The sequence below is a fragment of the Macaca nemestrina genome, chromosome X (assembly GCF_043159975.1).
Source record: "Macaca nemestrina isolate mMacNem1 chromosome X, mMacNem.hap1, whole genome shotgun sequence".
NCBI classification, from domain to species: Eukaryota; Metazoa; Chordata; class Mammalia; order Primates; family Cercopithecidae; genus Macaca; species Macaca nemestrina.
Window position 1 is genome coordinate 133,320,669 of NC_092145.1, and position 22,015 is coordinate 133,342,683.

General features: G+C 36.9%; 1 long non-coding RNA gene across 1 annotated transcript in view; it reads left to right on the forward strand.

The window, feature by feature from the left end:
• The window catches only part of LOC139360721 (uncharacterized), a 135,382-nt gene extending 116,501 nt beyond the window's left edge, over positions 1-18,881 (forward strand). Inside the window, exon 4 of the long non-coding RNA XR_011618201.1 lies at positions 18,825-18,881. This is a non-coding gene — a long non-coding RNA (uncharacterized lncRNA). The remainder of the gene's footprint in view (positions 1-18,824) is intronic.
• The last annotated feature ends 3,134 nt before the right edge of the window (positions 18,882-22,015 follow it).

A 22,015-nucleotide genomic window follows, 5' to 3' on the forward strand; every position in this document is an offset into this window, starting at 1 on the left:
CTCATAGTGGGGTTTGATGACCTCTCAGATCTGTCCCCATTGCCTGCCCAGGGTGCTGGAAATCAGTCTGAATGCCTTCTGTGGAATCCTTGCGACTGGCCTTCTTGGAAATTGTTGGCTGTGGTTCCAACCATCTCGGGGCTGATTGTCCCATTTTAAAAGTGCCTTCAAAGCTGCTCTGGATTGTCCTCTTGCATGATGCTTGTTTTGATGGCAATGAAGTTGCCATGCAGGGATTTCATGCAGAGTTTTCACTCAGGAGTGTTCTGTATGTTCAGACAACTTGTCATGTGAGGCAAGTTCCTGTTGCCTGTCAGGATCATGTATTGGTCACTGAAGGGCTGCTTGGTTCCTGTCAATAAAACCTCGCTCTCTCTTCAGTCAACCTTCAATGTCTTAGCAGTGATGAGTCCTGGGGCCCTTGCTACAGTTAATTTCAAGGAACTGCACAACAGGTGTCTTCAATTCAATGCACATTGGCTTCTTTAGGGGTATCCAGTGCATTAGGAAGCAGGTTATCCACAGGAGCATCGTCCTCTGCTAATAACGGCGGCCAATGGCCACCCGGGTCCGTCCTCATTGACCGCCTATGGTGCTGGAAGTCACCCAGAATGCCTTTTTGGGTATCTGGGGTTAGGGTTCCTGTAAATTTGGGGGGTGGATACAGAAATCTCAAGGCTGATTGTACTGTTTCAATAACGCATTCAACACGTCTCTGGGTTGTCCTTTTGTATGATGCTCTTTTGATGGCAATGAACACGTCATGCTGATGGTCCCAGGCATAGTTTCCTTTTGGGAGCTTTCAGTACATTTTAATTACTTGTCACATGAGACTATACTGTCTCGACTCTTAGGATCAGGTGTCGGGTCACTCAAATGTTTCCTGGTTCCCATGATTGGAAACTTGCTCTATAGTTCACACAGGCTCTGGCTTGTCAAGAGTGATGTACCCCAGTCACTCATTACATTTGCTTTCGAGGTCCTGAATAACAGGTGGCTTCTGTTCAATGACCATTTGCTTTCTTAGGGGTGTCCTCTGCACTAGAAAGCATGTTAAGCAAAGGAGGAGCCTACCCTACTTCTAACAGTGGTTGATAACCTGTCTGGTCTGTTGCCACTGTCCACCCATGGTGCTTGAAAGTCACCTGGAATGCCTCTTTTGCAAACCATGGGATTTCTGTTGCTGAAAGTGGTGGTGAATGGGTATAGCAATCTCAGGGCTGATTGTTGTGGTATAAGAATGCTTCAAAAATTCCTCTGGGTCACCCTCTTGTATGATGCGTCTTTCGGTTTCAGTGAACGTGCCACGCAGGAATTTCATGCATATGTAGAGCTTCCTCTCGGGAGTGCTGTTTAAGTGCAGACTGTTCCTTGTGAGAGGTAAGACCCTCTTCCCTCGCAGGGTCTCAAAATGGTCACTGAAAGGTTGCTCTGTGTCTGGCCTTAGAAACTCACTGCCTGTTCACTCAGTCTTCAGTTCCTCAGGAGTGCCGCACCCCCCGGGCACTTGTGACAATCATTGTCCAGATTTGGGACCACTGGTGGCTTCTCTTCAATGCCTATTTGCTTTTGGGGGCTATCCAGTGCATTACAGAATGGTAAGCCTGGAAGGATCCCACTCCATTTCGAAAGTCAGATGGTAAATTCTCAGATTGGTCCCCATTGTCTGTCGTTTTACCGGGTACCACTTGGAGTGCCTTATTTTTTGTTGGTTTCCTTTTGGAAACTTTGGGATTGGCAGTCTTCGCAATTGCTGGGCATGCGTGCAGCCCTGTCAGGGATGCTTACAGTCATTCTGGTGGAAGGTGTGTAAGATGTGAACTGTCACTTACCAGGATGTTCCCCCATTTACAACAGGGGAGTGAAAGGTCATTACATGATGACCAGATTAAAATGGCATATCTGCGAGGCTGATTGCCCCTTTGGGTAATGCCTTTTGAACTCCTCTGTGCTTCCCTTGTGTATGATGCTTGCTTTGATGGCAATCAGCATGCCATGCTGAGGGTTCCAGGCCTAACTTTCCATTGGATGTTTTCAGCATGTTCAAATTACTCCTCTTGTGCGATGGGACTGTCTTGCCTCCCAGGGCATCATGTTGGTCACCGAAAGGTTCCTTGTTCCTGGCATTGGAAGCATGCTCTGTGTCCACAGAGTCTTCAGTTCCTCAGGGGTGAGGCACCACAGTCACTCTTTATAATTATTCTCAAGGTCCTGAACAAAAACGTGGCTTGTATTCAGTGCACACTGGCTGTTTTTAGGGGTATCCCATGCATGAGAAAGCACGTTAAGCACAGGAGGATCCTACTGTGTTTGTAAGGGTGGTTCATAATGTCTAGGGTTTTTCTCCATCACCTGCCCAGTGTACTGGAAGTCACTCAGAATGCCTTCTGTGGACTCTTTGCAGTTGACCTTCTCGGAAATTGTTTGGCGTGGGTACAATAATCTTGGGGCTGATTGTATTGAGAGTGCTTTATAAACTCCTCTGGGTTGTCCTCTTATATGATGCTTGAATTTCTTTTGTAAAACCTGTTCAGTAAGTTTAGCCTCATGCCTATTATGTTTTCTGGCTTAGAGTTCAGCTATGTTCACTCTAGATTTTTAGCCCTATGTTCATTCTTTTCTAAGCTGATTTTCACCATTGGCCTGTATTTTCTGTAGGCCAAGAATAAACAAAAAAGTGGAAGCTCCACAGGTGTGCGTTAGGAAGATGTCAGTGTCTTTGTGCAGATTTTTTTATGAAAAAATTATTCTCCTGTGCTCACTTATTCAAATTGATGCTGGACTTCTCACCAAAGTTATTTATTTTTTATTTCTAGGTAGTGGTTAACAGCTTCTTTTTGTCAACGAATTGCTTATTCAAGGGTTTTCATGTGCTTGAGAAAATATTATGTGCTCATGAGACTCCTGTTGTCCTCAGGAAGCTTGATGACCTCTTATTTAAGGCCAGATTGCATTCCATTCACATTTAAGGCATTTAAATTGCTGTTCTTAGAATCTAGCCCTAAATTATCAGTCACTCACCAGTCCTTGGAAAATTGCACAATGTTTCATTTCAGAGTAGAGCTGCTTCAGATTTTCCTTACTGTCTCTAAGGATGTTACATCATTGAATCTATCCTTTCTGTTTCAGCACTGGATACTTGCTCTATTTGTCTTCTGCTGGATGCAATGCCATTTAATTGAAAGGAATGTGGCTGGGTTTGAATTCATTCAAAAAGATTCCCCAGGCTTTACTAACACTGTGTCCAAATACATCATCTGCTGCTCAACGAGGCCCACATTCAATGTTAATGTTCTTTACCAGTCTTTGGAATAATGGCAGTGTATCATGTTATGGTAGAGCTTTGTAGTAGTCCATTTTGTGCTGCTAGAAAGGAATACCAGAGACTGGGTGATTTATAAAGTTAAGAGGTTTATTTTGGTTCATGGTTCTGTAGACTGTACAGGAAGCATGGCACCAGCATCTGCATTAGGCAAGGACCTCAGGAAGCTTTTACTCATGGCAGAAAGCAACAGGGAGCAGACATGTCACATGGCAGGAGATGGAGTGAAATAGAAGAAGTGCCAGGCTCTTTATAAAAGCCAGATCTCTTGGTAACTAATAGGGTGAGAACTCACTCATTTCAGCACCAAGGCATTCATAAGGGATCCATCCCTACAACCCTAGCACTTTCCATCAGGCCTTACCTCCAACATTGGAGATCACATTTCAACATGAGATTTGGAGGGGACAAACATCATTCACCATATCAAGATTCTTCTGGTTTTTTGCAGAGACCAAAAAAAAAAAAAAAAAAAAAACTCAAGATTCATGATGGTGAATCAGCTCTCATCTCATAAATGCATGTGAACAACTCTCGTGTAACAATTTTCCGATTGAAGTATGGCCAATGGCAATAATGTTGCTTGGATTACCTTGCTCTGTAAAGCTCTCCTTAAGCCTCACTTGCCCTGTATTCAATTCCTTTTATTGCTGTTTCACACAGGCTGTAATCAGCTGTGAATTCATGTAATACACTATTCCTCAGAAGACTGTACAGTCTTTCATTTCAATTTATGTTTGCTTCTGGTATTCCTCAAAGTCCCAAAGTTACATTCTGCCCATGAATCTGAATCATTTCTGCTGAGTGTGTCTGGTGACTTTTCTTGTAACCCCCTGTTGTATACCTCGTAGCTTGATGGATATGATGAGATCTTAAAGAGATCTATTGAATTAGTCACCCGGGCATCACTCACTTTTTTGTCATCCCCTACATGGTCTGTTGGACAGTCACTAGAACTGGTCTTTTGTTTTTGTCCTTCATCTGCTTTGGAAACAGTGACTCTTATATCACATCAATGCAGTGCTGCTTCAGAGTTCGTCGTAGTCCTGTAGGAATTGTATTGAGGTTGAATTCTTTTTTCTCAAAGCACTTGACATCCTGTCTTCTAAGTTTCCACCCTAAGCTGACAAGCTTGAAGGCAATGAAAGTGCCTGGCTCAGATTGAGTTGATGGTTTTTGATTTTTTTTTCATGTTTTATCACTCTGTTGCCCATGTAGAAGTGCAATGACATGATCATAGCTCACTGCAGCCTCAAACTCAGGGGCTCAAGCAAATCTCCTGCCTTGGCCTCCCAAAGTGCTGGGATTACAGTTGTGAGTCATTGGGCCTGGCCTTTTAAAAAAATGTTTACCGCTTTACTGTAAAGAATATTACAAAGGATACAGTTGAAGAGATGCATAGGGCTTGGAATGGGGGAAGAGGCACAGAGTTTCCATGCACTTCCTGGGAGCACCACCCCCAAAGAACCTCCATATGTTTAACTATCTGGAAGCTCTCCGAACTTGTCTCTTGGATGTTTATGGAGGCCTCATTATGTAGGCATAATCAATTAAACCATTGGCCATTGGTGATAAATTTGCCTTCAGCTCTCAGAGGTTGGGGGGATGGTGGCCGAAAATCCCAACCCTCTAGTCATGCCTTTGTCTTTCCAGTAACTTTCCCCATCCTGAAGCTACCAGTCAACATTAGCATACAAAAAGACAAAACTTTAGAGATTCCAAGGATTTTAGGAGTTGTATGCCAGGAAACAGGGGCAAAGAGCAAAGCATATTTCCCAATATCACCAGTATTTGAACCCAGAGAATCCCTTACATCAAAAGAACATACAACTCAAAAGAGACTGCCACATTACTAGAATCCCACTTAAACATTAAAAATTAGTCCAGTACATCATATTGTATTATTGTCTCCCGTGGTAAGGCCACTCAGGTTTTCTAGCTTTCTTTCACTCTTGTCAGGTTCCAAAGGCAAGAGTCGTGTTGGCAAACAGCTTCATCCATTCAGGCATCTGTTAAAATTGAGCTAAGAGACAATGTCATCTCTCACTCTGAATCCCTTTCAAGGTGTTAATGTAATTGTAGCAGGACGAGCAGCAGACAAAACCTCTCAGACACCGAGTTGTAGCAGGAAGGGCTTTATTCAGCTGGTAGCATTGGCAAGCTACTGCCTTAAAATCCGAGCTCCCCATGTGCACAATTTCTGTCCCTTTTAAGGACTCACAATACTAAAGATTTCACATGAAAGGGTCGTGATTGATTTGGGCAAGCAGGGGGTACATGACAGGGCCTGCATGCACCGGTGGTCAGAGTGAAACAGAACAGGGCAGGGAGTTTCACAATGTTCTACACAATGTCTGGAATCTATGGATAACATTGGTTTCTAAGTTATGAGTAGATTTTTAACTACTGGGTTTAGGCCAGGCAGGCCCAGGCCTGGTTTCGGGCCTGGCGCCGGGCTGCCTGTCTTTGGTTTTACTTCCTTGTTTTTTCTTAAAACAGGTACTGAGTATAAAACAATATAAAACAATACGAGAGGGTCTCTCTCTTTCCTCATAATGTTAGATTTTCCCAATTTAGAAATCATTTATTCATTTTTTTTAATCCTTAGCTAGTATTTCTCCTCTCCATTAATTCTCAAACTTTTTCACCTTTGGAAGGAACACTGGAATTGTCACTGTGTGTACTGGTTTATATTGCAGGCAGCAATACTAGCCTAGCAAGTACTTCCTCTCAGTTTATTCCTATTCAAATAGGATAAAGTTACATAGGTGCAGAGCTGGTGAACTATTTTTTACCATCCGGCAATATAGCTGCATACACTTTTAGTCCCAGTTTTGCCAGATGGGGATGAAGGCACAATCCACTCCCCTTAGGCCCTTAGAAATTCTGACAGAAGGCTTAAAAACATTTTCCCAGTTTCTTGGTTAGAAATCATCCCAGCTTCCAGTACTTGTCATTGCAGCCCTAGTCCTAGCACCACTGCATCAGGCAGGGGAGAAAAAAAATTTTGAGGTGATTTGGGGAAGAAAGAAAAAATTATACTCGTTATACCAGTGTACTCCTCCCTTGGCAAGAATTGCATAGTCATACCAGCATCTTCCCCTCCTCCTCTTCCCCAGGTCACCCAGAAAAACAGAGAAAATACAGTGAAGACACTCCTTTAGTCCCACTCATATTGAGTGTCAGCACACACTCGTGAAGGCATACAAGGTACCCCTGAATGCTTTCATTTCCCCCAATTTTAGACAACCAATGTTTTTACTCCCCATTCTATTACTCTATCAAACTATTACACTGAGGAGGATATCTCTCTGCACATTATTGGGCATTATGGGATACACAGTGTATTCCTTGGTTTGAAGAAATGACCATCAGCTGTCCAAATCAATGTAATATCTCTTGTTCTGTTTTTTGTTTGTTTGTTTTGTTTTGTTAATTGCACTCTGAATTTAAATCTTCCACTGGGTAAGCAAAGCCCACTCTAGAGTCAGTGTCTATTCCTCTCAAGGCTCCTTTGTAGCTCCCAGGGTTGCCAGCATCAGTCCCACTTGCCAGCTATGTTCAGAGCCCTCCCACCAGGGAATCTACCCCATAGCCATCTGTAGTCTCTGTCTCTCTTGCTGACAGAACAGTTATGGTTGGCATTTTGTGCCTGAGAAGGTGCAAAAGAAATGTCTGGATTTGCCCCATCTCCGCACTGCTGCAGTAGCCCCTATATGCCACTCATTTCATGGGCCCTGGTGGCCACCTCAAGGAAGCACACACCAAATTTTTTCTTCTAAAGCATCACTTGTCCTGTGTTTACTGCCTTCCATTCCTGTTGGCCAATGGCCACAAATGTCCTTGAGTTTATTTATTTAATCAGCTGTGGGAAAATTGTGAATTAGTCATGTAAAGTATTAATTTAGCTCTTTAGACATTCTTCAGCAACTGTTAGATAATGAACACAACTAACTTTAAGTTAATGTATTACATCAGCGCTAGGGAAAATGACTAACCTGCCAGGTTATCACACTGCTGCTTCAGATGTTCATCACAGTTTTGAAGCAATGTCATGGACATGAATCAGTATCCCTTTTGTTCGAAATGCTTAGTGACTTCACCCATAATGCCCTGCAGGACATAGCCCAGTTTGATGGCAATGAATGTGCCTGGTTTATAATCCATTGGATTGTTCTTCCCAAGCATCATCTGCCCATGTTCACCTCCTTCAGCAGCTGCTAGACGTGCACTTCACCAGCCATGGGAAGAATGTTCAGTCTATCAAGTCAATATAGTGCTATTTGTGTTCCTTCACACATGTCATAAAAATGATATGTCCATGAATCTGACACCCTTCTGTTCAGATGTCTGACATCTGACTCGTTACATTCCACTGGATGTACTTCACCAGCACTGGGAAGAATGGACAGTAAATCATGTCATTGTGGTGCTATTTCTGTTGTTCCTCACAGGTCAGAATGAATGTTATGCCCATGGATCTGAATCCCTTCTGTTCAGATATTTGACATCTGTCTTGTTAAACACTCCACTGAATTCAGACTGGCTTGATGGCAATGAAAATGCCAGTTTTTAATCTATTACATCAATCGTCCTAAGTATCACTTTGTATGTTCATGTCTTATAACACGTGCTGAATAATGCTAAACCCAGTCCTAAGTTTGTGTACAGGTCTGGGAAGAATGGGTGGTCTATCAGTTCAAGGCAGTGCAATTTCAAGTATTACACTGAAGTCCAAAGGATCATTAAGACCATCTAGCTAAAACTTTTCTGCTCAAAATGCGTGATGCCTTTTGTCGTAACTGCACACTTTTGCTTCCCAACTTGATGGCAGTGAAGTTGCTTGTGCTAAAATGCGTTGAATTTGTCATCCTTGTAGTCATTTGCTCTTTGGTAAGACTGTTCATCCCTGGCTGGACAATGACCACAACACACCTGAGGTATGTACCTCACCAGTCCTGAGAAGAATAACTAGTGTATCATTTCAGTATAGTGATGCTTCATCTTTTCCTTCCAGCCTGAAGGAATACCAGTTTTCTCAAGCTACTAAGAATGCCTTTCTTCCCAAGAATTTGATGACCTCTCCTGTAATAGCCTGTTATATAGAACCCTAGGTTGATTGCAGTGAAGGTGACTCTCAGTAATCGTTGACCGGTATTCCAAGCATCACTTACACTGTGTGCACCTCTTAACATTGTGTTCACCTTCTACTACATATGCTGGACTGTCAGCACAATTAAAAATTAGTTCATGTACATCTCCAGCCATGGAAAAAATGGTTGGTCTATCAGGTCAACGATATGCTGTTTTATATATGTCTCACAGGTCTGCAGTTATGGCACAGCCATGAGGCTGAATCCATTTTTCTCGTGTTCATGAAAACCATTCCCATAGGTCTTTACCATACCAGTCAGGCTTGAAGACAATGACGGCATTAGGCTTAGAATCCATTGGATTGTTCTTCCGAAGTATCACTACCTTCACGTTCACATCCTTCAACAGCCACGGCTCTATTACCCTAATTGGCCCTGAATTCATGTAGTGCACCAACACTAAAAACCATATAAGTGAATAGATACAGCACATAAAGTGTCACATCTCTTGCTTCTCTTTATCTTTTTTCTCTCAACCTTAAGTGGCACCTTTTCAGAGTCCATTTCTGATTATACCTCTAAAGTAGCATGCTAGGCAATTCTTTGAATCCCTGCTAGTGACCTTGTTTTACCTTTGAATTACTTGATGATATCTGTTTAATGTATTTGCTTGTGTGTTAAATTTTGGTCAACATCAGGATTCACTGAGAGCAGGAACTAAATTTTGTAGTCTCTTATCTCATCATCTAAAAAGTGCTTGGCATAGATATACATATGTATGTATATTTATGTTGAATGAATGTATATGTGTGAACTAATAAATTGTGATATCCAGATGGATTTCTGAGGGATATGGATTTGGATCATGGAAAGTACACAGTCAAGTGTGGAAACATCTCAGATAGAATACCCACACATCTACACACCGTAACCTTACAGAGAAAAACTCGTATTAGCATATATTTAGTGTGTTACATGTATAAGCCAAAAATAGACCTCTGTATATGGGCCCCTAGTGTTTATTTATTTATTTTTAAGTTTTTAAAAAGCAGACTGAATCTAATTATTTCAAAACCCCATGGGCACCAAACTCGAATTTTTGTACATTCAATATTTTTAAGCATAGACCAAATAAGCAAAATTTTAGCCATTTATAGTTTTCCTGCTTCCCATACCTAGTGAAACTATGCCCAGCATCTGCTAGCCGTAGGTAAGATATAAACTCCAGTGCTATAAAGGCTCCAAGTTGTTGGTCTCTCTGAAGATCTCTGACCTAGAGGCTCTTCACCTTGTGACTAAGTGACAATACCTAGACATGTAACCCCCCTCTCTGATCCCTCTTTCCCCTAGAAGTTTCCTTGCTTTCCTCACTTTCTGAAGGATGGCATTTCTGCGTGGAAGCTTCTGGATAGTCTCTTGCTGTGAGGGACTTCCCCCACATACAAACCTGTCAAAGCGTCATCCAAATAAAGCTTGTGTGTGCTACCTTATTGTGGTTTTATCTTTTTCCTTGAGAAGCCGCCGAATCCCTAGAACTCCTTATAAAAAGGCAGGAAGAAATGGAGGTAGAGCAACAATGGGATCTATGATTTATAAAACTTTTTAAAGAACATATTGTTATATTTCTTATATTCCAAGGAATTATGGGATTGGGATAAGAATATTTTGGAAAAATAGCTCTGTATTCTACAACAGTAATTATTTTGACAGGAATTTGTGTACGAAGAAGTGACTCAGCATTTAAAAAGTCAATTCCAATTTACCAAGAATTGTTAAGCAAGGTGCTAGTTTGGGAAATTAAAAATCTAAGAGGCATCAATTCCTCCTTTTAACATTCAATCAGTGAACAATTTCCTTTATTTATACTCCTAAGCATTTTTAAACATATCTGCTTCTTGCCCGTTCCACCATTGTTGCCTGATTCTAGCTGTTCATTCACTTTTACCTAGAATATTTTAATGGTTTCCTGACTTGTCACCCTGCCTCCAAACTGAAATCCTTAGGATTCATCAGTCACAATCACACTACCTTGGTCTTCAAAAAAACAGTGTGTTTATAGTCCTCTACCTTAAAACCCATTTGTGGCTCCTGTTGCCTTGAGCAGTCCCTCCATGATCTGTACCCTAGTCAAGCTGTCCAAACCCTTGTTTAGATTTCATGACATTATCTTTCACATAGCCATGTCAGTGTTCATACTACTTCATTTGGTTACTAAGACATCCTTATTTTTCCTCTTGACACACACCTGTACAGTTTTAAGGGTGAAGTCAAGTCCTCAGTGGCATTTATATGAAGGCATTCTCAGACTTTCAGGAAGAGTTGAGCTTCCACTTGCCCCTTTTGTATTTGTTATCATTTATAGAGCCCATAACCACATTGAGACCTGTTTGATTCAGCATATAGAAAGACAACAGAGTTTCTTAGCTATCAGTGCTTGCCTTGCAAATTTTATTGCTCATAAGACATAGTAGGTGTTCAAACATATTGGTTGGTTAAATAAATGGATATTTGGAGAATTGAATGAACACCCAAAGAGTATAAATTTTCATTTAATTAGAAGGTATTTAAAACACTCCAATCTGAAACCATACTTACTTTTGATTCTTGTAATGCCTGGAGCTCATGATTTTATGTTTAATGGACAGTATACATATATTTTATATACATAATAGAGATTAGGTTAGCGATATATTTATTCTAATCATATATCTTAGAAAATTTCTGTTTGATTTTATTTAATCCATTTTATTGTCTGGTTCCTCAACCCAATACATTAGCATGAATAAGAGTTAGCATGCAGAATACATACAAACAGTAAAATGTTGTTTATTTTTTTTTTTACCTTTATGAGTTTCTTGGTTTCCAAATAAAAAAGAGTTTATTCAACTAATGAAAAGTGTCAAAAATGTTTCCATTATGATAACAGTGGCATATTGTAAATATGTGATAAATAAATGGTCTTTTGTTTTTCAATATACAGTGTAAATATACATAGATTTCCCAAAAGATTTATTTGTCCACAAGATGTTTAAATGAAAAGAATGTTATCTCTCTTACTCTCTCTGACGAGTTGTTTTAGTATACCAGATTTATAGAGCCTACATTTCTTTTCTAAACTTATGCCAGAGAAAACCAAACACTATTTTATCTTTAGTAACTGGTCTTCTTGTTTATATCCAAATGGATTCTCTCTCTGTTCTTTGAAGGAAAAAAATTTTTTTTACATGCTGATCTTTAGACAGGCAACATACAAGACATTTAGTAATTCTCTATTTGGTAATTTGGCAGAATAATGAGAAATAGATCACTACATTATAACACTGTATTGAAATTTGTTTAAATAAAATCAATAACAGATGTAGGATTAAAATATAAAACCTAAGTTCTTCCTGAAGTTATGTAAGTAATACATTTTAAAGGTTAGAAAGTTAGTGACATTTGAACTTATCATGATTTAATATTCAGCAAGAATTTTAGCATTGAGGAACAAATTTAGCATTTCTTTTAAGGAGCTTAACCTTTACATAAACTGTTATTTTGCATTTTGGTAATAATTTTATTCATAATATTTTTTAATTTTATAAAAAATAGTTTTGAAAGTTTTCTGGGAAATGATATTTTTTATTATATCCTAGCCTGAAAGCATGTTATTTATTTATCAAATGTGTGAATTTACCTTGTTCATGAGTTTTCCAAATATGCAGGGGTCAAACAGCATGAAATAAAAATGTTATAATTTCATTATTCCTCACAAAGATCTTTGAAACCAGTTTAAAACGATGGAGAATCACATTTGAAACATCATCACTCTAGACTCTAAGGTCAGGTAGTAAAGTCAGGTAATATGAAGAAAAATAAAGCAATAAACAGTATTCCATTGAGTAGAGTCAATGTTAATAATTGTTTTGTCAAGGGGGTGTTGTGGAAGAGGTATTGTAAAACTGGATTGACAACTTTAGATGAGTAGAAAAATCAGGCCAGTTTAAGGAATGTACACTTTTGTGGATTATCATTTTATAAATTATGTTGAAAAATTTAGTTTCACATTTAATTATCTAAAAACTCATGAATCAAAATAAAACCTTTTGAGGATAACACAACAACCTCATTTTCTTTTTCCCATTGTTCCATTTCAGGAAATAGAACCCTGGCTCCATCATTGATTAAATTCATACGTTTTCATCAGGCAATAAGCAATACATAATTCTTGGAAGTAACTTAATTTTCTGTTTATGTCTAGTGAAAATATAGCCCCTTAAGCTAGATTGCTTGTAATGATAATATGTTGTACTCTATTTTATGAGGAAAATAAATTCCAGTCATTTACATATGTGACTAGACAGTTGCATTAGTCTTGGCCTGCATTTGACTTTTTAAAAATTTACAGACAACCATCTTTTTTCTCAGATGTTGGAAAAACATGCAGTGGAAAGGGTTTCAAGAGAAATCCTTATAGAGACAGCTGATAGATGCTAGAAATCCTATTTTTCTGAAATTGGGGAAGTCATCAAAATAATAGTTATGCCAATGTTTTCTAGGTCACCAGTGAGTCCTTCAGCAGAAATTGCACCCAAGTACATCATCGTCAGTTTAAGGTAGCAATAGTTGTGCAATTTTAATTTAAAATCCAATCTTTTTTTCTGAGACTGTTTTGAATTATAATGTTAGATAAACCTAATGTAAAAAGAAGGAAAATTTTACATATTTGTAGGATTATTATAATAGAAAATACTATGTTAAAAGAAATTTTTCAAAAAATAGAGTTCATATATCATAAACATATTTTTAACCATGGTATAAAAATGTATGTATGTATATATGGGGAAACCCCCATTGCCATTGTCCTGTGTTTGATAGGCTTCCCAGAGAAACACTGATTTTTGGAACCAGACCATCCCTTCATTTAAATATAGAAAAGTTTCAGAAATTTTTTGTAATGAAGATTTGTATTTGTGGGAAATAATGTACTTTGACTGGGAAATTGATATGTTATCAGTTCACTGCTGTTATGCCTGTTTCACTTCACTGAAAGATAGAGGTCAGTATCACAGAAATGTTAACTTCTTTTCATTTTTCCAATTACTTCATGTTTTTATAAAAATGAGTATTTTGCTGTGTTCCTACATTTTACTTTATAATTTAGAGTTTATAATTAAGGCAAGGAAATTTCCCTTTTATGGAATCAGAGGAATCTCAAGTTTTTATTAAAAAGAGGACGAATTTTCATTTCTCAATACCATAAAACCAGTGCCAATAAAGTATAATGACAGAGTAGAGGAGAACTCACTATAACCAACTCCACTTACTTTCCTAACAGGACCTTTGGAAAGTATTGTAAAGAGTGGGAATGGAGGTCTCCAGTGCCTTTAGATCAATAAAACTATAGATTCTAAGTTCCTTGAGGTTAGGCAACACAAACGTCTTGCTAAATGATGTGTCTCCATCACCCATCCCATTGCCAGGCACACAGTAGCTTCCATCAATCAGCAAGTTATGTGTGTCCACAGCAACTTCTCTAAGACCTGCAATAAACTACGTATCAATGATGAGTAATAAATCATTATAATACCATCCCTACAAAGTATATTGCAGTATCTGGTACACTGAAATACCTCAAGTGAAATGAAAGGAATATGATAATAATTAACTGTATTAAAATGCAAATATACAATGAACATATATTTGCAGTTTCTTAATATAAATTGTAATTTTAGATTCATAGCAGTGACCTGATTACATTGTTAGGCTCATTATCACAAGGATATTTGAAAGCCTGTTACCTGATTTAATTTGCTGTCAATCAGATATGTTTTCATTTTAATATTACTGAAGATACAAATTTGATTTTTTAAAAATACCTGTATGAAGAAGAGACACCAAAATGTATTATAACTTTTTTAATGCTCTACAAAATTGGGTTTTATTTTAAACTCATTTTAATTAAAGTATAATTTGTTAGTTTTAGTTATTTCAGTAGTTCACTGTTTCTTCCAGGATAACATAAGCACAAGAGAAAAAGATATTTTGATAATACAGTACTCATGTTGTAGGCAATTAGTGATTCTTATGTATGTGACTTTGCTTAGAGTTCTTAAATCTGATTCCTGGTCATTATTTTGTGGGATTAACAAATTTTAGAATTTTTTTTACCTCTAAGTCAAGCCTGACTTACAGCCAATAGATGTAATAATTGTGTTATACATCACCATTTTGGCTTTGGTCATTGCCTTCTTAATATGTGTCATCTTTGTTGTATTTTGCCCAGTTTTGACATTTTATGCATCATTTATAAATATGTAATACAATATGATGTATTTGCATTCTCTTAAATGTGTACAAATAGGCATAGTTAATTTGATAAATATTAGCTGTGCCCCACAGATGAGGATGTAGTTTAGAAAAGTTGAATGACTTCTCCTAACACTCAGTGAGGGTTTTTATTGTTATTTGTTATCTCCTTTCACACTGTATCCCCCCTTCTAGAATGCTTCCTTGAAACTTAGGGGGACAAAGGAAGCTGGGCCAATAATATCTCTCTATGTTTACTGTGCTTTTGTGTTCTAAATAACAAAGAGTTAAAGTATATTTGTAAAATTATTAGCTGACAATCTATTGAACAAGAACAGTACTCAAATATATGAGATTAGAGCGGAGGTTGGCAATGTTTTTTTTCCTGTAAAGGGCTAGATGATAAACATTTCAGACTTTGGGGACCATATGGTCTCTGTCTCACTACTCACTCTGCTATTATAGCAGGAAAGCAGCCATAGATCATATGTAAATGGAAGAGTGTGGCTCCGTTCCAAAAAACCTTTATTTACAAAATCATGTGATGGATCTGATTTGGTTTTAGGGCTATAGTTTGTCAACAAATGGCTTAGAAGTCAGATTCTCATGTTATTTTCAAAGGCAAATTTCATTGACTTGAAATCAGAATGAAATTTTATGTAATCATTATTTTTCGGGTTATTCAGTGATGCATGTTAATTAAATGTTTATAACCAAAAATTGATACATACTCCGATGGATAGAAACTGGGTTACCTGTGCATTTAGTAATAAATCAATAGAATGCAGGACATATTGGACCAAAGAATAGTGGAGGTTCAAGTTGATAAATGCTCATGTAAAGTTATAGATAATTTGAATATGTGACAGATCTATTTTGCATATGATGATTGTGTAGTCAATAGAACTCATTCAGATATGTACTGCTAAGTTGGTAAATTTCAACTAGAACATAGATACTCAACTCTGAATGCACATCTGAAGTCTCTAGGAAGTTTTAAGAATCACAGATAGAGCACCTTCACTTATCATGGCAGAATAACTGATAGTAAAATTATACCTACCGTGAACAACTTGAAAAATAGACAAGATATTTGAAAATACTCTTTTCAGACTTGGACAACAAGCAGTGCAAGATCCCTAAAGGAAGGAAAAGAATGAGGTGAGCCCTATAATAGCCCTAGATTTTTCGCAGAGGCACTTAATGGACTCTGGCAGAGGAAAGGTGATCCCAAATTGAGAACAATGAACTTTCCAGACTTAAGAGACAGATATAAAAGTTTTAAAGCCTAAGGTGACGAAAATTGTTGGGTAGAGTACCAGAGCAGAGACAGTTCTGCACTGAATGAGGCTCATAGAGATCAGAATTGGGGTCATCTTGAATATTTGGCTAAGTGTCATATGCATAAGGTGAGATTCCATAAGGTTGGACAGAGAATAACTATCAGAAGCTACAAACTGAACAAGTTCCAAAGTTCACATGAGGCTGGGACATCACTATTGATCACCATGAGAGTTCAGTTCAGTAGAGACCCCAGAAAGGCCGCATTATAAGAGGAAGGCTATGCTAGCCCTAGAATAAAAGCTAACGTAGACCCATCCTAACAAAGCTTAGAAAAACATCTCAACAAAAAAATGCTGATATACAAGTACATACATGTCAAAATGAAATTCAATAGTCTTTCAAAGAGAACAACAAAATCTAGATAATCGACAACATTAATACTCATAATTTCCATCATTGTCCACAATTACTAAACATGCATATAGCAGGAAAATGTGGATCATAACTATGAAAAAATTAGTTAAGAAGATCCATAATTGACAGAGATGATAAAATTAAAAAGAATTTAAAAGATATTATAAATATGTTTAAATAAAGAAAACAAGAATATAATGAAGAAAGAAATAGAAAGTGTTAAAAAAAGGAATTTGTAGACCTAGAAATTACATCAAATATTACCAGGTTGTATGGTTGTGGCTACATTCAGTCTGTCTCTCCTTAGCCCACTTGTCCTTGACTTGTCAGTAATAAGGAAATAATTATAGCTAACTTACTGCTGCTGATTTCGTCCTACTGGACATCATATCTAAATAAAATATTCTTTGCAGTGCATATTTATGTTCGCTTTTACTGGAAATTATTCAAACCCATAAAACTCAAACCTAATGTAATTAATAACCACTGAGATTGAAAGAGCTGAACTATGACTATTAAACAATTCTTAAATAAATGCAATATGTATTTGTTAAAGTTGCAATGAAATAAAATCATCAAGTATTATCCAACATTACTTTTTTAAAAAGTGTATAGCTGCACTACATACTTGAAAGTTAAATCTGAGTCTGATTAGAGGATGTTTTCCCTTAATTCACTTACATTTTCCCTTTCAAAAAGATTTGCGTACCTGTTCTAAATTTGACAAGGATAATTTACTATATTTTCTCAAGCAATTTCTGGATGTTCCAAAGATACATCAGTAACCATCATACGCTCCCATAATTAATGCCGGAGTTGAGTCAGCATACAGAAAGTGTGGCCTTTGGATGGCAACTCTTGGCTGAATTCCTAATGTTCTGTTTCAATTTCTGATGAGGTGATGAAGTGGAAAGCTTGTTCGATGTAATTTTGCCATATGTTTCTTTTGGGATTTTTGAAAGAGGATCAACGGCTTAAAATCACCAGATGAAATATTTCAGCTTTTCAGAGACCAGAATGAGGAAGGTCAAAGCTAATGCTTTTTGAAATTCTACCTGAAATATCTGAATCCATTCCAAGTAAGCCAAGTAGAGGTAGAGCTGTAGGAATACTTTTTAGGACTGCAGCAATATGGTAGAAAATGTGTGAAATGCAGTATAATTTATACACATTCCACATGTTCAATATTAGGAACAGATATGCTCTTAATTTGTTTTCCAAAGATCAACATGATGCAGATAATTTAAAATGTAAGTGTTTCAATCTAAATAAGCCCAACACATTATGAGACTTGTTTTATGAATGTAATATTTTAAAAATAATTACCTTTTAATAATCCCTGCAGTAATCCTAATACTTACCAAATGAATTCCTTCTGAATGAAAGTCAGTGTTAGGATATTCTTCATATTTAGTCTTTATCATATTTGCATAAAATGAGCATTAACCCTAAAGAACACCAGTTTCTAAATGTGTGAAACTGGTTTGTCTTCAAAGAGCATTCTTCTAATAAAGGCAATAACATATATACACATTTTAAATATATATATATGAATAATGTATTTAAACTGTTTGATTCCACATATAAGTGAAATTATGCAATATTTTTCCTTTTATGTCTGATATTTATCACTTAGCATAACGTCCTCTAGGTTTATCCGTGTTATCACAAATGGCAGGATCTAATGTACAGCTGAGGACTATAATTAAGAGTATTGTATTGCATACTGGAGATATGTTAAGAGAATAGATTTTAGATCTGTGATCACACATGCAAAAAAGGTGATGGAAATGCTAATTTGCTTGACTGTAGTAATCATTTCACTATGTATATGTGTATAAAAACATCATGCTATTCAGAAAATAAAAAAAGAATACTCTGATGAATCAGCCAGTTGATCAAATATATTTTGTAGGGCATGGGGACATTTTAAAAGGCATTCTATTTACCCAGCCTAGATAAAGAAGAACAGAATATTCCAAAGGAATTCCTTAAACACAGAAACTAGGACTACATTGAAGTCCCATGAATCTTTCTTTACCTTTTATGTTTCTGTCAGGGGTTAGTATTGTTCTAGAATAATCAGAAGTCACTATATCCTATTCCCCATTCCCTCCCCATCAAGGGCATAAATTAATGAATATTTAGTTCAACTCAACTATAAAATAATTTTGTATCAAACATATATCTTATACAGTAAATTTTATATTTGTATATTTTTTAGCAAATCTGTATTTACCATCAGAAAATATTCCAAGATTGTAATGGGACTTGTTTGCTATTGTAAAAGTATAGCCTTTTTCAGATTTGTGTCTATATGAACTATTTTTTCTAATTATTTTGAGGTGAAGGCATGGTTCTTCTTGCCACTTGCACAGTATTTTGCAAAATTTGACCTGGATTATTTTTTCTCAATATTTTAGTATGAAAATTTCCAGACCTACAGAAAATTTGAAATACTTGCACCATGAATATCCAGGTAACTACCACTTAGATTCTGTAACTGTTAACATATTTCATCTTGTGCTTTATTTATTCATTTATTTATTTATTTATTTTTTGAGACAGTCTCACTCTATTGCTCAGGCTGGAGTGCAGTGACCAATCGTGGCTCACTGCAGTCTCAGCCTCCCAGGTTCAAGCAATTCTCATGCCTCAACCTCCTGAGTAGCTGGGACAACAGGCACACACCACCACACCTGGCTAATTTTTTGTGTTTTTGTAGAGACGGGGGTTTCACCATGTTTCCCAGGCTGGTCTCGAACTCCAGAGCTCAGACAATCCATCCGTCTCAGCCTCCCAAAGTGCTAGGATTACAGGCATAAGCCGCTATGCCTGACCCTCTTTATGTGATTTATTAGGTATCACATACTTATCCAGCCCCATATAATCCACCTACCAATCTATCTTATTTTGATGGCATTTTACCCCTAAACGCGTCAGCATGCACATCTGTATCTAGAGTTCAGTATTTGTTTTCAGGCCTTAAATCCTTAGGGGTAAAATCCACACACAGTAAAATGAACACATCTTAAAAGTACTGTGCCATGTGTTTTGACAAAAGCATACGCTTGTGTAATCCCTGAAGATACAAAACAGATGGAAGTCCCTATCAAGATATGAAACATTTCAGTCAATCCACAGAATTCCTATATGCCTCTTTCAAGAGAATTCCTTGGGTGTAACCCTTGCTCTGATTTTCCTCCATAGTTTATTTTAGTTTTGGGCTTGCGAAAAACTGACTCCAGTTTCTCCAAACCCAAGTAGTGTATTTTTCACACTGTGCTAGAATATCATAGCACTTCGATAGTGAAAAGCAAACAAAGAGACAAATGAAATAATATAAACTAATAATAATTGACTCCTCATTAAACAATGCAACCATCACAACATTCAAAGTCCATCATCATTTGGCTCCAAGCTTCCTTTCTGTCCTTATGGCATTCCCCATAATTTACATAGACTCCGTAATCACAGCAAAATATCTCTTATTCCTTGAATAAATCACGGATATTATACTATTATCTTTAGTCATAGAGTGTTTAATAGATTTAATAGTCATGGTTTTGGTTATCTGAGCATCCATGTAAAGTAAAGTAGTAAATTTAAATACAGCTGAATGACAGATTTGAATCACAGGTCCTGCAAAACTGGTATGGAAGAAAGCAAGTCCTATATGGAGTGAATGAGCACAGCTAGTTACATGTATCTGCCTGTCAATGTAATGACATTTGCTACACATCAAATGTACATTCAGTCTTACTGAGATTTTGAAGGGATCATTTAATTTTTTCCCTGTGTTTTAAAGGGGAAATTGTAAGCTGTAAGAAAACACAACTTATAAATTCACAGCCTCAGGATTTCTTTCTCAGATATATAAATGTTCTATCCTAGTTATTTCTCTCTGCTGCAAGAAATAGGAAAATAAACTTTTATTCTTATTCTAAATATTAGTTTCAATCATAGCCTTTTATGCCTTTTCTTAATTACCTATTTACATGCTAATTCTTCCTTACAAATTAAAGAACATGAGAAAGCATCCCACATACTTGAAATGCTGTAGATTGCCTTTTAGAATATGTAATTGAGCTATTTCTATGCAAGATAAAAGGAATATTTTAGAGACCAAGATGAATTAGTTATATATAGAAACTCTAATATCAACCTATTAAAAATGTACCATATATACATAATTCTTCATTTTTCTTTCATCTATTTTGAATATTTTCTTCCATTATACTACTGTATGCACTACATTCACACCAATTCAAAGACAAAATAGGGAAGTATATATTTTTTTCCTTATACTAATGATTGCAATTAATTTTATTTAAGGAATCCAAGAAAAGATTGGAAACAGGTCTTCAAATGTATTTTTTATCTCTGAGGAAATTTCTTCCATTCAACTGACAATAAAACTGCCTACTTTTCAGAGATATGTTGAGTTAACAAATGTGCAATAAATAAATGAGACTCATGGCAATATATAAACTGATTTGTAAAATCATGTCAATTCTGTTGATTGATAAATCCCCCTAAAACCAGCTAAACTATTTTAGAAATATTTATTTTTTAAAATATTATCAAAAGCATTCATGAGGTGAACCACATGTGGTACCATATTATCAACAGACAGTGTTTACCTTAAATCAAGAAGTACAAGCTGGAACCTCAGAGGCCCAACATAGCCAAAACTTTTAGCTACTGCCAAGGCCGTTTAGCAGGGACTCTGCACATCATAGCCCCTCAAGGACATAGGCTTTTAGAAGCTCCAAACTGAAATGTTTCCATAATCTCTTACAATGAAGGATTGTGGGGAATCATGTACTGGCTTATGAAGATTTCACTTAGAGTAGAGACACATCTCTTTCCCTGATATTTAATTGGATAAAGCAAGTCATATAGCCATAGCCAACTTTAAAGGGTGCAGGGTAATGTCAACCTCCCAGGCGCCTGAAAGGGGAAGAGAAGCACGACGTAAACAGCTTCAATGACCACTTCATTATTCTTAGCAGTTGATGGTAAACTGGTTTTGCAAAAAGCCTGGGATTTTCTTAATATTTTTATTTACTCTGGCATTTTTTGCTAGGGCTTTTTATCACCACTGAAAACAATAGGGTACTTATGTGTGTTAGGTGTGTAGGTGAGGGTTTCATCTCTTTTATTACAGCAAGCAACTTCTACCATTTTCACTTCCTTGGCTTCCCATCTTCTTACTAACTGAGCAAGGATTGCTAATCCAATGATCTACCCCATTAACTGAGCAATGATAATGAATTGATGGTGTCATTGTGCCTGAAAATCCATGGGCTCTGCATTCTTTTTTGTGCCTACCTCCTTCACCATAAGATACAAAATTCATCTATCAGGTCCTCCTTGGTGCCATGTTATATTTAAGCTTTTCTTTCTGGATTCTTTGAGATTTGTTAGATAAGTAGACTCACAGTTTACACTGATGCCTAGTAGTTTTTTGATCCCTCTCTCAACAGGTGCACTTTATAATACTAATCCTATGATTTAGATTCTAGAAGAATAAATCACATTTTGTTCTTGAATCCATATGATATATTCTAATTTCCTTCTTTAATAGAATACTCATACAGCATATATATAT